Source organism: Manis javanica, chromosome 5, assembly GCF_040802235.1.
Source record: "Manis javanica isolate MJ-LG chromosome 5, MJ_LKY, whole genome shotgun sequence".
In the NCBI taxonomy this organism is placed as follows: Eukaryota; Metazoa; Chordata; class Mammalia; order Pholidota; family Manidae; genus Manis; species Manis javanica.
The window spans coordinates 107,266,559-107,284,334 of record NC_133160.1 but is presented as its reverse complement, the minus strand read 5'-3'; positions in this window follow the sequence as shown (position 1 = coordinate 107,284,334).

Genomic DNA, 17,776 nt, shown 5'->3' with positions numbered 1-17,776 from the left:
ACTTTTCTACCAGAGAACTGTACCAATATTGCACTAGAACAGCTGCGAGACCAAGAAACTGATCTGAGATTATAACAGACCCACATGGATAGAATGACAAAAATTGGAATTCAGGGCCCACTGGGGAGTGGGTAATAGCTGATGAATCACTCCTGCTCCCTCCCCAGGTATAAAGGGCTGAGAGCCCTGAGGACCTGCCCACTGTGAGTTTGGGTAAACTGAAAACAAATCAGCCCCCACAGAGGCTGAAACTTAACTTCCTTTAATTTCAAATACTGGTTAGATTAAGAAGATCTGCGATTGCTAGCATACCTAGCTTCCATCAATGCAATATAAATTTTCTCTGAGAATACATTCACATCAAGAGCTACAAATTATCTCTAGTTTTTCATCTTTCGCACTCAATCAAAATAGCAAAGAACATGAGGTGACAATATGGTTAAAGACAAAAGTAAACATAAATCAAATACAGACCTACTAAAGATAAAGAAATAGAGTTAATAGATACCAACTTTAAAACTTTAATATAACTATGTTTAATATGTTCAAGGATATAAAAAATAAGATTTTTAATTTGGGAAGAGAACCAGAAATTTTAAGAGAACCAAAGGAGAATTATAAAATTTTTAAATAAAATAATTGAAATTAAAGATTTCATTTATGTGTTAAACAGCATTCAAAATAGAGTTAAAGGGAGAATTAACAAATTGGAAGATAAGTCAAAAATTGTCCAAAATTTATCCAAAATGACAGGACCAAAAGTGGGTAAGACATGTAGGGACTAGAGTGAAAGGGCAATTAGAATTTAAAAGGAAGAGGATAGAAGGAATAAGGAGATAATAACTGAGAATTTTTCCAAAAACTGGTGAAATGTATCACATTACAGCTCAAAAAAAAAAAAACCCCAAGCAAGATCAATGCAAAGTAAAACACGCTTGAGCAAACCACAGTAAAACTGCTCAAAGAGAAAGACAAGGAGAAAACTGAAAGCATTCCTCCCCAAAAAAAGAAATACTGCATTCAAAAAAGAAAACATCACTTTCAACACAAACAATGTAAGTCAAAAAACAAGGTGTAATTTCTTCAAAGTGCTTCAAAGGGAAAAGACTGCCAAAGTACACCTAACAAAAATATCCTTTGAAAATGCTGGTAAAATAAGGACATCTTCAGGCACACACACAAAAAAACAAGACAGCCTTTTCTGGTCCCATATAGGAAGAAAAACCAGAGTCTCCTTCAGCAAAAGGAAAATAGTCTCAGGTAGAATATTAAAAATGTAAGAAATAAAGGAATAAAGAGAGGAAAAGTGGAAAGTAAACAAATATTGATTAGATAAAAAACTAACACTAGTATCTTAAAATACAGAGAGAATTAAATATACAGCAGTAATAGGTCAGAATGAATATAAATGGAGTTAAAGTAGTCTAAGGTCCTTGAATTATCTTGGAAAAGGTAAAAGTGCTAATTAAACTTTGATAAGTCAAGGATGCAGACTATAATCTATAATCAAGAGTAACCATTAAAAGCATAGCAAAATAGTTTTTAACTAACCTGTTAATAGAGGAAAATGAATGATAAAAATACTTAATTCAAAAAAGGACAAGAAGGGAGAAGTTGATAACAAATATGAAGATGATAGATTTATAATCAACTATATCAGTAATTACGTAAGTACAAGTAAACTAAATATTACAATTAAAAGGCAAAGATTGTGAGACTAGATTTTAAAAAGTCAAAATATGTTGTTTGAAAGAGAAACACTTTAAAAAATAGGAATACAAAAATACCTAAGTAAAGAATGGAAAAAGATATAACATGCATATAACAATCAAAGAAACCAATGTGGCCATCTGAACATGAGATCAGGTAGACTTTAAAACAAAAAAAGAAGCTCACAAAATCATAATGATAAATTTTAATTGCCTAGGAGGTTGTAACAGTTTGAAGTATATGTCATATCAATAATACTGCATTCATGTACAAAAACAAAACTTGACACAACTAAACAGAAATAGACAAATCCATGAAAAATGGGAAATTTTAACATGTTTTCTCAATATCTGATAGAATAATGAGACAAAAAAAGTTAAGATAATTGTAGATCCGAACACAGTCAATAATCCTGAACTAAATGCCATACATAAAATGAATAAAACACCTAGAAACTGAATAAAACACATTTTTTCTCCAAATTCACCTCACACATTTGCTAAAGTTGACCTATTTTGACTCCTAAATCAAGTCTTACAAATTTTAGAAGACTTAAATCATACAGAGTACATTTTCTGACTATACTGAGTCAAGACAAAAATCAGTACTAACAAAATAAAAAGGTCTTCATATATTTTAAAGATAAAAATTATACTTCTAAGAAATCTAGAAGATGAAAAACAAATCAAAATATAAATTAAAAAATAATTGTAAATAGATGCTAAATAAAATCTGTGGAGTGGAGGAAAAGTCAGGCATGAAGGAAAATATTTAATCTTAAATGTGTATTTCAGAAAGAAACCCTGAAATCTAAGCATTCCTCTCAGTAAGTTAGAAAACAACAGCAAACTAAGCATAAAGTAGAAGAGAAATAATAAAGAACAGAAATTAATGAAATAGAAAAATGTACAGGAAAGAAGAATAACAATTAGTTCTTTAAAAACACCTTTAAAATTGATAAGCTCTTGTAAGACTAACCAAGAAAAAAGAAGTGTCAGGTAACTAATTTTGGGAGTAAAAAAGAACATCACTACAGATACTACAGCCATCAAAAATATAAAAGGAATTATAAATAATTTATGCCAATAAATATAAAAATTTTAGTTGAAATGTACGAATTACTAGAAAATCATAACATCAAAATTGTGACAAGATGATAAAGAAGTACTGAACGTCCTACAACTATTAAAGAGACAACATAATTTTTAAAATTCCCACAAATATATCCCCTGCCCATTTGTTTCACCAGTGAATTCTTCCAAACACTTAAATAAGAAATTACAGAAACTGCACCAATCTACATAAATTTTCAATTACTGTATTTTTCAAAAACCATATAGAAATCTTACAGAAAACTGTAAAACAAGAACCACTTCCTAACTTATTTTATGAAGTCAACATAACTTTGATACCAAAACCTGACAAGGACATTAAAAAAAGGAAAATTGCAAGCCATTCTCACTTGTGGGCATAGATGAAAAATACTAAACAAATCAAATTCCCTCATACAGATAGATAGATAGATAGATAGATAGATAGATAGATAGATAGATAGATAGATAGATAGATAGATAGATAGGAAGATAGATAGATAGATAGATAGATAGATAGATAGATAGATAGATAGATAGATAGATAGATAGATGATAGATAGATAGATAGATAAATAGATAGATAGATAGATGTAGATAAAGGAAATTACATTATAACTAAATTGGGCTTACTTCAAGAATGCAAAGTAAGCTCAAAATTTTTGAATTAATAATATAATTCACTATATTAATGGAATAAAAGAGAAAAATTATATGGTCATTTTAACCAGAAAAGGCACTGATAAAAATCAACACAAATTTATGATTAAATTTTTTTAAACTCTTAGCAAGCTAGGATTATAAGACAACTTCCTTAACTTTGTAAATATATATAAAGCAAAACTTACGGCAAACATCAAACTTAAAAGTGAAATTCTAAATGATTTCTTCTGAGATTAGGAAGGAGAAGAAATGCCAGATATTACCAATTCTGTTCATTATTTTATTGAAGATGCTAACTTACATATTGTGTATACAGAAAATTCAAGAGCCTGCCCTTCCTAGGTTATATGGGTATCTCCATGCTGGTGCATCAATTGCACCTTCAAAAGACCATTTTGTCCCACTGTCTGGCTGGCAGCTTCTGGCTAACACAGTATTTAATAAAACCAGTAGATTCGATGGTTATGTGGCCACAATAGTGGGGAACATTCTTGCCACTTATTGTTCATACAGGAAAGTTAACTCAATGTCACTGATACAGTGGATTGACACAATGTTCTGCAGAGTGCTCAGATGGACCAGATCACTTTGGATTATATTACAATTAAACATGGGAGAATTAACATACTCCTGGGTCAAGATCATTCCATTGTCTATTTCACGTGCATGCAAACTACTTCTGATTCTCTCTGAAAAGAATGGAAAAGAGTATTTGCCAGATCACTGGTCATCAAGTACCAAGTATCTAAAGCTTTGTTAATCTGCTCTAGAAAAGATGCCATATCTTGTACAGCAACAAGAGATACTACTTGGTAAATCTGGTGCCATCCCTTCATCTTTCAGATTTTTAACAGCTTTAATTTCTTCCCTGATGCCCAAGATATGAGATTGTTTTTGGTTTGCTTCCTTGGCCAGGGGGAAAGAGACAGTCTCAGAAGTTCCCACTAGGCCTTCCCCACTATTGTAGTTCCTTTCCTATTGGCAAAGGATCCTCTGGGTGGAACCCATACTGTGTTCCTGGCAAAAGTGTTCCCTACCTTGAATCAAACTTTGGATTCATACCCCTCATGTGTCAGAGCCTAAGGCTGTGAGGACAAAAATGTGCAAATCTCACAAACGAGTCACTGAGACTAATAGCAAAAGAGACAAATCCATCAATTGGGGTCACCACACTGTATCAGCTTTTGATTTTGTGTATATACAACACCTTGCAGGACAGCATATAAACTCCACAAGATCTTGTCCCTAAGCAAACTCCTCAGCCGGCAGTTGCTTCCTTGTGAAGTGATATCTGACAAGGTACAAGAATGAGATTAAAACCAAATTGAGATACCATATGCACACACTAGAATGTCAAAAACTCAGGACTGCCCATACTGAGTTGTGATATTGTGGTTTATAATAAGAAGTATACTTGGGTCTTCATCCCCATTCCAGCCCTGAGTCTCTAAAATCCCTTGGGATTGCTTGAGTGATGAGAGCCATAAAAAGTGTCTCTTGTTATGTTAAAAAACAAAGTTTTTGTAAGCACCCAAGGACAGGAGCTGGTTGCCAGGAAAACCAAAACCAACTCATGGATTACAGGGTTGAAACTTCCAGTTCCTGACTCGGGCAGGTTGTTGGTGGTGTTCGGTGGGGTGGAGGGTGGGGTGCTCAGTCACCAGTGGCCAATGATTTAATAGATCATGCCTATACAATAAAGCCTCCAAAAAAAACAAAAAGAATAGATTTCAGAGAACTTCCAAGTTGGTGAACACATGGAAATGTGGAGAGAGTGGAGCATCCAGAAAGGGCATGGAAGCTCCATACCTTTTCCCCATACCTTGCCCTATGCATCTCTTCTATCTTGCTGTTCCTAAATTACATCATTTCATAAATCAGTAATCTAGTAAGTAAAATGTTTCTCTGAGTTCTGGGAGCCTCTCTAGAAAATTAATCAAATCCAGGAAAGGAGCCATTGGAACCCCCAATCTATAGCTGAGCTGGTCAGGAGCATAGGTGTCAATCTGGACTTGTGAATGGCATCTGGAGTTGGGGAATCAGCCTTGTAAGACTGGGTCCTTAACCTGTGCAATCTGATGCTATCTCTAGGTAGACAGTCAGAATTAACGTTGAACTGTAGGACACCCAGCTAGAGTCTGAGAATTGCTTGATGGTGTAGGGGAAACACTCATCCCATACTGAAACTGGGTCTGGAAACCCAAAACACAACTGCTGGAGAAAATGGAGAGCAACTAGAACTCGCCATGTACCACTGGTGGGAATGTAAAATAGTACAACCACTTTGAAAGACCATTTGTCAATTTACCTGAAACACACACTGAAACTATAAACCAGCTATTCTACTCTTACATATTTACTAAAGAGAAATGAAAGCATATGTTCACACAAACACTTATACACAAGTATTTACAGCAGGATAGGAAGTCTAAGGAGGTGCTGGTGATGTTCTAGTTTTTGACCTAGCTGGGATATATTGGTGTGTTCAGTTTATGATAATTCTTTGCACTAGATACTTATGATTTGTTCACTTTCCTTTATGTCTGTTTTTTTATTTTCAAGCTTATAAAAGAAAATACCACTAAATCATAATATTCATTGTTCTCATCAGTATATAATATAAATATATCATTTTAAGGCTGGAGGCACCAGAGGGAGGAAAGCAAGGACAGTGCAAATGGAACAAAGACAGCACCAAATAGCTCTGTGCTATGTAAGGAAGGAAGGAACAGCTCTTCCTGGATTCCAGTCCCATGATGTGCCAACAAACCCCGGATGCTGAACCCCTCCATCTAGAAGGAGGAGAACTCTGGCTATCCATCACCCGACCCTGAGCCAATAAAAATTCCCCACATACCCCTAGCGGGGCCCACTTCCCCCTCCCCTGTTCTCTTAAAAACTCCCCACCACCCCTCCTGGGTGTGACTTCCCCAGCCTCCATTTACATAGACTGGTGAACCTCGCCTGGGACTGCGCTCAAATAAACTGCCTGGCCCTTTGTTGCCTCTCCTCACCTGCTTACTTTGGCTAGAATTTATCTTACAATCATCACCATGGAACTAATTTAAATTGAGGGCTAGTAATCGATGACAGAGTAATTTGTGTGAAGGAAGCAGTAACAAAAAATTTTAGGTTTATGTCCTTGCCTGAAAACATGAAGAATAAAACCTTGTTTTCTCAATTGAATGGCAAAATGCATCAGTTCATTATTGTGAGGTATTTGCAATAGAAGCAGCAAAATTAACATGGTTTGCAACCGAAAAAAAAGTGTGTATGTATCCAAATCTGAACTTGACCTAAAATTTGAAGTAATTTTTAAAAACTGACAACAATAGGAAGGATAAATATCCTGCAAATAATTTTAAAAGCTAGTTGTAGAATATAAGTTCTTAGTGGAAATTGTTATAAAAAATGATATGGAGGGGGAAGTATTTATTTATACTCTCCAGTGTCCAAAAAGGATTTAAAATGACTTGCAAGGAACATAAAAATACATAAGAAATAGTTCATAAAAGAGGAAAGCAGTGTTACCAAAAAAGAAAAAAAAAGTGTAAATAAATATGCCAAAAACTGAAGGAACAAAATAGCAGCAGACTCGGAGACTCCAAGAATGAACTAGTGGTTACCAAAGGGGAGGGGTGTGGGAGGGCAGTGGGGAGGGAGGGAGAAGGGGATTGAGGGGTATTATGTTTAGTTCACATGGTGTGGGGGATCAGGGGGAGAACAGTGTAGCACTGAGAAGGCACATAGTAGATCAGTGGCATCTTACTACACTGATGGACAGTGACTGCATTGGGGCATGGGTGGGGACTTGATAATATGGGTAAATGTAGTAACTACATTGTTTTTTCATGTGAAACCTTCATAAGAGTGCATAACAATCATACCTTAATAAAAAAATAATAAAGTAAATAAATAAATAAATATGCCAACTTAAATAAGGCTGCCAACTATCTTTCCAATGCAGATTTTTCCCCTGAACCCCAGCCTTATATATCCTATTGCCTATTGGAATTGAATTATGATATTTGTACTATAAAGTGCTTTAGTATAGACAATGTTATATGTATAGTTGCATTAGTAAACTTAAATTGCACCTTGGATATTATCAGTTAACCTAATTAGGAATCCATGTCTTAGGAGTGGTCAGTTAATGCTCTAATCAAGAAACCCAGCTCCAGCAGCAAATATATATGTGCTTGTGTTACCTTTATCTTTGATCAACATCAGAGGTTTATTATTAACATAATGAATGTTAAAGAAATGAGTTTTCCCTGGTAAAGTGAATAGCCCAGAGGATGTGAGAAAAGAGCTCTCAATGGAGAAATCAGTGGTAATTCATTGCTATTTACTGAACAAAATCCTTTTGAGACACTCCTTCATCACCAGAAGAGAATAAAAGATAGCAGAGGCCATAGTCAGAATCTTTATGGACAATGCTTGAGATTTGATACCTAAACAGGCCTCTGTCCACTGGGACTGCATCCGTTATAGGTGAACCTTTTATGAAGATGTCATTGTGACAGCTAGTAGGACAGAGTGCTAAAACTACCAACCTTAGAAAACAGTTTATATGAATTATTTTGTGCCTGTTTGTTAATAAATTCTTACCTTAAATATAAAAGTCTGTGTGTATGAAATTAGTCAAAGACTTGCCATCAACATAACTGATCCCATATGAGAGAATAGCAGACCCTCATCCACTTTAGACATTTGGGTCCTTGCTATGTAACTCTGGGGCAAAAGCCCCAGGGCAAAATACGTCTAAAACCGAAATCAGTCAAAGTGAGAAATAAAGTTAAGAAACCCATTTATTTCTTACAAGCAGTCATCCTGTCTCTCTCTTGACCAGGCTGCAGCAGAAGAGGAAGAGAGCTCCACCCAACCTCTTCCATCCAGATAAACCCTCCCACCCCCTTGTAATTACCTACTGATATGGATGGAGATGACTACTGCTCTCCACCCCTTGGAAACACCTATTGATATGCATATGCACTAAAACCAGGTGAGAGATTCTGGAAATACTGCAATTTTACCCACAACTATTATCAACCAAAAAGAACCTAAGAGTTATGCAAAACCAAACTGATTTAGGTCAGTTCATAGTTTGCAGTTGATGTCCTCTCAAAGGCAGAATGCCAAAACTAAACTCAAGTTACCCCACCTCCAGCACCATATTCCTTCCAAGGTTTTTTCCTAAATTAATAGGACCACCATTTATCTTGTCATCTAAGTCAAAATTTGGCATTATCCTAATTTCATCCCTACCTCACCCAATATAATTTCCTATATGACAACACAGCTCCAAATTGGGGGTTTTGTTACTGTATTAAATCATTTAATCGTTACCATACGGCATAATGAGGAAATTGCAGAACCATGCTGTAAGTCTGGGGCAAAATACCTTTAAAAACCGAAATCAGTCAAAGGGAGAAATAAAGTTTAAAACCTGTTTATTGCTTACAAACTGTAGTCCAGGGCCATCTTTCTCTGCTCAGGAAGAAGGCAGCAAGCAAACCAGCCCCCTCGCCTTAACCTCTCAGGTTCAGACATGTCCTGGGTTGCCCAGGTAATTACCCACTGACATAGAGATGAACTTCTCTCCACCCCTGAGGATATGCAGATGCACTAAAGCCAGGTGAGATATTCTGGAAATGTTACAATTTTACCCACACAAGCTTAAGTAGTAATTTGAGGTCCACAGCTACTAAGAGAGTACAAGATTCAAAACCAGGCAGCCTGGGTCCAGAACCCTTACTCTTACCCACAACTCCCATCAGTTTTATCTTCTTAAATATATTAAGCTATATATCCTCACCTCTAAGCCACAACCATACCTTATTTCAGGCATCATTTCTGACCAAATAATTGTGTGAGCCTCTGATCTTCGACGTCTCTGATCCATTTAAACCATCTGTATAAAATGCAAATTATATCATGGTGTTCACCTACTTTAACCCTTCAGAGGTTTTGCCATATGTGGGGAAGTTGGGATTCCTATGGCCAGGATCCTTACTGAACTTAAACCACCTGATGATGTAACTGGCCTGTTTCTAGGCCACCGCATCCACACCTTCAGGCAATAAGCTATTATTGTGCTATATAGAGAGCTCGGCCCAGTGCTCTAGGCAGAGGTAGGGATGTTAGTGCTCAACCTACCTCCAGGGGAACAAGCCAGGTAATAAGCCCTTTCACCCCAAAAAACGTTTTGCTGTCCATTTCTTTGATCACATTGAATCCACAGAGAACTTGTCCGGGGCTGAAACCCATTGGCAAGACACCATCACCACAGTATGATGGCTGAACTGCATGGCAAAATCCTTATGATCTTGTTGGCCCACATTTCGGTACTCAGATCTGTGCCCACCCACATAGCACTGCAGGCCTAAGTTACTGCAACTTGTCTAAAGACCCAAAAACTCTTTTCTAGGGCACGATACTGCTGCTCTTGCTATTACTTGTGCTTGGAATGACTTTCCCCTCTGTCTGCTTGAAGAAATTCTATCCATCAAGACTCAGATGCTCTGTGATAGCTTACCTATGCCTCCACAGAATTAGTCAGTGCTTCCAGTGCATTCCAACAGACTTCCTGCACTCGGTTTTATTATAACATGTGTACTCACATGTCTGTTTCTTCTATTAGCATTCCTGCAGGGCAGGTATCACATCTTACTCATCTTGCATCTGACTCCAGTAGTCATGCAAATAAATGTGTATTTAGTAAATTAAATGGGTAATTGATGGAGCCACTGTGGATAAAGTGAGGTTCCTATGGCCAGAATTCTCATCTGGCCCTGGTTGGATAGCTCACTACACACATGTGGGCGATACATTGCTACTGACTCTATAAATAGCTCCACCCAGTGCTCTGGGCGACATGGTGGTGTGACGGCACAGCTGCACGGCTACAGGACAGCAGAGACAGGAGTGGTCGCAACGCCGAGGACAGAGACTGTGACAGCTGCAAGGGTAGAGAGGCCCAGAAGCAGAGACCTGCTTGCTGCATGCAGACTCGCTCTGAGTGGACAGGATTCTAGTGATCGACCTGCCACCATGGGAAAAAAGTTGGGTATAAACGCTTTCACCCCAAGAACGTTCCGTTGTCATTTTTGGTCTCGCTGAATCCATAGTGAACTTATCTGGGGTTGAAACCCATTGGCAAGAGAGGCACCATATTCAGGGAAAGATTTGGCTCCACCAGGCAGCTAAGGTAAAGGAGGAGGGGAAAGTGGAGGAGGAGGACAAAAAGTAGGAGAGGGAGGAGGAAGAGGGGAAGGAGGGGAGAAGAAGGAAGGGGAAAGAGAGGAAATATACAATATTCTATTACTTCCAATTAAAGGTTGCTATGAGAAAGACATAAATTCTGCTTCTGTGTTTGCTATACTGCTTTTGAAATGCAGCAAAAGTAATGAGAGAGTCAGAAAGACTGAAATTGTAAACAGAATGTGTTATGTTAGCAGCTGAGATTTCACAGAACAGTCTGGATGGTGACCAACTGCCAGTGAGTTCAGGACTAAGAACAGCTGGAAAGCTAATGAAATTCCTTCCAAACTCTTGCTGGATCCAGGTAATACCTCAAAGAGCAAAACAAACATGGCCCATGCCTTCATGGAGTTTCCTTGCTACTTGGGGGAGGGGAAGGTATAAATTCCTCAAGGTCTAATCAGAAAAACAAAAACCACCTCTATCCAAACTTTGCTTCACTTGCTTCCACAGTTGACGATGTCAGGCAGTCCCTAATTAACATGCTAATCTCCACCTCAGAAGCTGCTTCCAGGGAGCTTAACTGGATCACCAGCGCGTACGTGTACGTGAGCAAGAACAGACTGAGGCCTGAGAACTCCGAGACCCATGTGCCCACTGCCTTTGGATTTTGCCCAGGGTTCCAGGCACAAACTAATAATAGCCAACATTTACACCTGGGAGTCCCCAGGCCAAGTTACAAACCTAGGCAGTGTTTGCTGTAAACAGCACTTTCCCTAATCTCATCACCGACCTTCCTCTGATGCACGTGGGTTTAGTGAATGGGTGTTTTCCTGCTGTTGGTGAAAGGCCAGCCCCAGGTATATACCCGCATTCTTTTGTTAGAACCAGATTTTTAGAAGATAATTATACATCCTTTCTATGAATAGATTTCTCTTTCTTACCATGCTCTGTTTATTCTAATTCCAACATTATATCACAGTAATTAGAGACACTGCCTTGAAGGGGTGAAACAGACAGACCCAGAACTAAACATCTGCTGAAATTACTCATAGAAAGGGTAGAACCCAAGTAGATCATCAAGAGGCAAATGTGTAGGTACATTCAAAATATTTTTCACCTTTATTAATTTGATTTTTTAAATTTTTTCAGTTTTATCAAGGTATAATTAACACATAGGAATTGTGTAAATTTAAAGTGTGCAATGTGATATTTTGATATCAAAATGTATACATTGTGATCACCACAATCAAACTAATTAACATATCCTTCACCTCACATAATTACCACTTCCTTTTGTCTTCCTTTATTTTTCTTTTGATAGTGAGAATACCTAAAATCTAATTTCTTAGCAAACTTCAAGTATAAATACAATACTGTTAGCTGTAGTCACCACGCTGTTCCAATGACACAACACCTCGCACCTGTTAGAAAGGCGATTCTCAAAAAGACAAGAGAAAACAAGGGAAACAAAGTTAAAAAATGCAAGTGGGACTACATCAGATTAAAAAGCTTCAGCACAGCAGAGGACACCATCAGCAGAACAAAACTGCATCCTCCAGTATGGGAGAAGATATTTGTAAATTATTCATCTGATAAGGTGTTAATATCCAAAATATATGAAGAACTCAATGCCTCAACACCAAAAAAACAAATTACCCAATTAAAATATGGATGGAGGACCTAAACAGACATTTTCCCAGGGAAGAAATACAGATGGCCAACCGTCACATGAAAAGATGCTCCACATGGCTAGTTATCAGGGAAATGTAAGTTAAAACCATAATGAGATATCCCCTTACACTAGTTAGGATAGCCACTATACAAAAGACAAGAAATAACAAGTGTTGGCTAGAATGTGGAGAAATGGGAACCCTCCTACACTGTTGGTGGGAATGTAAACTGGTGTAGCCACTGTGGGAAGCAGTATGGAGGTCCCTCAAAAAACTAAAAATGGAAATACCACATGACCCAGTAATTCTACTTCTAGAAATTTACCTGAAGAAAAACAAAATCCCTGATTCAAAAAGATATATGCACCCCTATGTTTATTGCTATATTATTTACAATAGCCAAATTATGAAAGCAACCATCAATAGATGAATAGCTAAAGAAGATGTGGTACATATACACAGTGGAATATTATTTAGCCATTAAAAAAATATTACCATTTGCAACAACATGAATGGACCTCAAGGGTATTATGCTCAGTGAAATCAGCCAAGCAGAGAAAGACAAATGCCATATGATTTCACTTATTTGTGGAATCTGAACACAAAGCAGAACAGAATGAACAAAATAGCAGTAAACTCATAAACACTGAGAAGTGACTGGTGGTTCCTATGGGGGAGGGATTGGGTGGGTGGGCGGACAGAGAGAGTAAGAGGGATAAAGGTGCACAAAAATTCTCAACCATAATATAAGTTGGTCATGGGGATAGTAGTACAGTGTGGAGAATATAGCCAATTATTCTGTAACATCTTCCTATATTGGTAGATAGCAACCATATTAGAGGGGAGAGGATTTATTAATATGGGTAACTGTTGAACCACTGTGTTGTATATTGAAACCAATATAAGATTGTATATCAACTATACTTAAAAAAAATATGGTAGAATTAAAGGCCAAAGATAGCAAGGCCAATTTTGAAGAAGGTAGAGGAGGGAAATTTACTCTTTTAGATATCAAGGCTTACCATTGTTAGGCTCTGGTTATTAAAACAGTGAGTATTAGAGAAGAAATAGAAGAACAAATCAAATAGAACAGACACTTCACATGTGGTGTAGTATTTAAGTACACTTATACACACATACATACATATATACACATTTATGCAACACACACATCTATATAAACAAAAGCGGTTTAGCATTAAATAATGCTAGAATCATTGATCCCAAATGGAAAATATATATATAATTCAGATCCCTACTTCATATTGTAGACAAAAACTAAAATCCACATGGATTAAAAGATGTAAACATGAAGAAAAAATCTAAAACCTTGCGGGAAGGTATAGTGGTGTATCATTATGATCTGACAATTGCAAAGTATTTCTAAAATAAGATAGAAAAAGCCAAACCATAAGAAAAATACTGAAAAAAAAAAGTGAAAAAATGAGCCACAGACTGAGAGAAGGCATTTCTTTTTATCCCTCAGCTTTATTAAGATATAACTGACATACATTATATAAGTTTAAGGTGTACATGATGATTTGATATACCTATATTGAAAAATGATTACCACAGTAAAGTTAGTTAACACCTCACATAGTTTCTATTTATGTGTATGTGATGAGAACTTTTAAAAATCTACTTTATTAGCAATTTACAAGCATACAATACAATATTATTAACTATAGCCACCATTGCTGTACATTCGATTCATAGATTTTATCTATATCATAACTCAAAGTTTATACCCTTTGACCACCTTCACCCATTTCCACCACCCCATCACATCCCCTGGCAACCACCAATCTACTGTCTGTTTCTAGGAGTTCTGTTTTATTTTAGATTCCACATGTAAGGGAGATCATACAGTATTGGTCTGTCTCTGCCTTGTTTCTCTTAAGATAATGCCCTCAAGGTTCAACCATGCTGACACAAATGGCAAGATTTCCTTCTTTTTTACAACTGAGTAATATCCCATTGTTTATTTATATACACCACATTTTCCTTATTCATTCATCCTTCAATGGACACTTAGGTTGTTTCCATGTCTTGGCTATTATAAATGATGCTGCAGTGAACATAGGAGGGCAGATATCTCTCTGAGACAATGATTTCATTTCCCTCATATATATATATATATATATACCCAGAAATGGACTGCTGGATCATAGGATGTAGTTCTACTTTTAATTTTTTAGAAACCTCCATACTGTTTTCTACAGCAGTTGTACCAATTTACATTTCTACCGACAATACACGAGGATATGCTTTTCTCCACATCCTCACCAGCACTTGTTAACTCTCAATCTTTTTGATGATAGCTATTCTAACAGATGTGAGGTGATAATTCATTGTGGTTTTGATCTGCATTTCCCTGATGATTAGTGATTAGTGATGTTGACTACCTTTTCATGGATCTGTTGGCCATTTAGATATCTTCCTTGGAAAAATGTCTATCCAGGTTCCTTGCCCATTTTTTAATTGGATCATTTAGGGTTTTTGCTTGAGTTATATGAGATCCTTATATATTATTATTAGGTGATAGTAATGTATTAATAATAAAAGATATTAACCCCTTATCAGATCTATAATTTGCAAATATTTTCCCTCCTTTTATAGGTTGCCTTTTCATTTGTTCATTTTTTTCTTCTGCTATGCAAAAGCTTTTTATTTGATACAGTTCCACTTGTTTATTTATATACTTGTGATTTATATACTTTTGATACAGTTCCACTTGTTTATTTGTTTATATACTTGTGAAAAATCATTGCCAAGACTAATATCAAGGAGCTTACTTCCTATGTCATCATCTAGGAGTTTTATGTTTTCACAGCTCACATTTAAATTTTGTATCCATTTTGAGTTAATTTATGCGAGTGGTAAAAGAGAGGGGTCCAGTTTCATTCTTTTTGTATGTCTAATTTTCCTAACACCATTTATTGATGAAACTACCTTTTCCCCATTGAATATTCTTAGCTCCCTTGTCAAATATTAGTTGACTATATATGTATAAGTTTATTTCTGGGCTCTATTCTGTTCCATTAGTCTATGTGTTTGTTTTTATGCCAGTACTATATTCTTTGATTGACAGCTTTAAAGAATAGTTTGAAACCAAGAAGCATGATACCTTCACCTTTGTTCTTCTTTCCCAAGATTGCTTTGGCTATTCAGGGTCTTTTGTAATTCCATGTGTGCCTAGTCGGGGGGCTGTTGAGTGGGCTCCCTGGTGAGGCAGAACTGTTGGCTGTCTTCTGCAGTCCAGTGGGGCCTAGCTTGGCTCTGCAATCACCCCTACTCAAGTGGGGTCACAGGCTGTGTTCTCTGCAGTGAGATGCCACTAGTTGGATTCCACAACTGGGCAGAACTGTGCGGCCATGCTCTAAAATCTCTCCAGGTTGGGTGGGGCTTCAGTCTGTGCCACTAGCTGGACTCGAAGTTTAGGAGAGGCTGCAGGCCCCCAGTAATGTCTGTGAGCATCTCATAATGATGGGGAATATGAATGTCCACCTTGGGTTCTCTTTTTCCCACTAGAGAAATGGTTGGCCCCGGGGGCAGGGAGTAGGGATAGGGCAGAGAGGGGAGCCCTCAGTGTAGTGCTGTGCCAGCCTGGGAGAGAGGCAATGCAGTCAAAGTGTAGATGCTCCTCTTATATTCCTAATGTGGCCTACTGTTAGCAGACTGCTTCAGCCTCACTCCCATGTTCAGATTTTCACAAAGATGTCTTGTCTATGGACAGTTGGTAGGTGGTCTTCTTGTGAGGGGAGCTAAAGTCAAGAATATTCATATCACTATCTTGATAACAACACTTCTAAGATATTTCAACACCAGTTTGTATCTTGAATATATAAATCAATATGACATGCCTAAATTGCACAAGTAGAAGGACAAGGCTATTAACAGGCAATCTATAGAGGAAAAGAATTCAAATAGCTGATAAGCCCATGAGAAGATACTTAACTTCACTAGTAACCAAGGCAATAATGTAAATTAAAACCAGAATAAGATACTATTTCAAATTAGAAAGTCTGGCAAAAGATTAAGAAGTCTGACAATATCAGCTGAGAAAACTCTCATGCATAGGTAACATCTGGGCGAGGGCTGTAGGAGAAGACAGCCCAACTAAGGCTCCATTTTGCTTTCCAAAGAACCATATTTCTGGGGACAACACCTCCCTTTTTGTAGTATAATAAGCTCTTATTACTGTGAAGGATTTTAAGTAAAGGATAAAGGAGAGTTAATACAACTGTATGCCAGTGAGAAGGTTAAGATGTCTTCAACAAAGAGATGTTAGCCCTCCTTTAAATCACACCAATGATCAACTGCCACACAACTTCCATGAGAACCAGACCTTCCTGCTCTTAATTCCTTTAAGGAGACTAATTCTTCTCTCCCAGCCCAACTGTACTGACTCCTACAGTTCTAGTCAGCTGAGTAAACTGGAAAAATAAGTCACTCCTCTCCTTTCCATCATACAGAAACTAGAATAAAATTTTGAGTCCTTACAAGGCAATTTTTGGGTAATTGTGGAGAAAATGGAACTTTCTGACCAGAACTCCCACTTGGCCTTAATAGACCCCATTGTGTAAATAATAAGAACATGTTTGCACATTTATGGGAATGTTTACTGGTTGCAGAGCCACTGGTCAGTTCCAGGGATTGCCAGTCCAGGGTAGGGGTGGAGAGGAAGCACCCATTCTCTCCTCCCCTCCATTCCTGGTATGTAATTAGTCAGACACTCACCAGTCACCAGGGACCTGACCACAGAGTTCCTCCCTGGGCAGTAGCATGGCCCAGCACGAGCAGAGAGAGAGGGTAAGTAGCCTGGGTTTGGAGTGGAGAGTGTGGCCAGAGAGAAAAAAGGCTTGGGAGCTAGGAGCTGGGGAGTTGGGCACAAGGGGGTCCTGAACTGAGCTCAAGAGAGCAACCAGTGTGAGCAAGGAGAGACTGACCTGTGAGAAGATAACCTTGCATTCCCAGTTTCTTGCCCTTGTTTTCCTTCAGTCTCACCAAATTCATAAATTACTTGCCGCAGGTGGGGAACCCCCTCCAGTAATTAAGGAGACAGCCATGAAGAGCCAAATGACCCAGCACCAGACCCTCTGCTTGTTCCAGAAGACCACAGTGGGGCACAATTTGCAAGGAAGAATGAAGGAAAGGAACCAATTCTACTTGGCATAATAGTGTAGTGGACTGACTCAATGGATGATAAGACCATACCTTACAAATTATGAGGCAATTAGGGATTTTTTTTTTCCTTTTCCTTATGGGTCTAGAGTGTATCTATGGAAATTCATGTTTGTCCATAAACAGTGTGTGTGTGTCTGAGTGTGTGTGTGTGTGTGTGTGTGTGTGTGTGTGTGTGTGTGTGTGTGTGTGTGCCTGAGTGAATTTGGGAGAAGAAAGAGAAACAACTCAACTCTGGTGTGAGATCTTGAA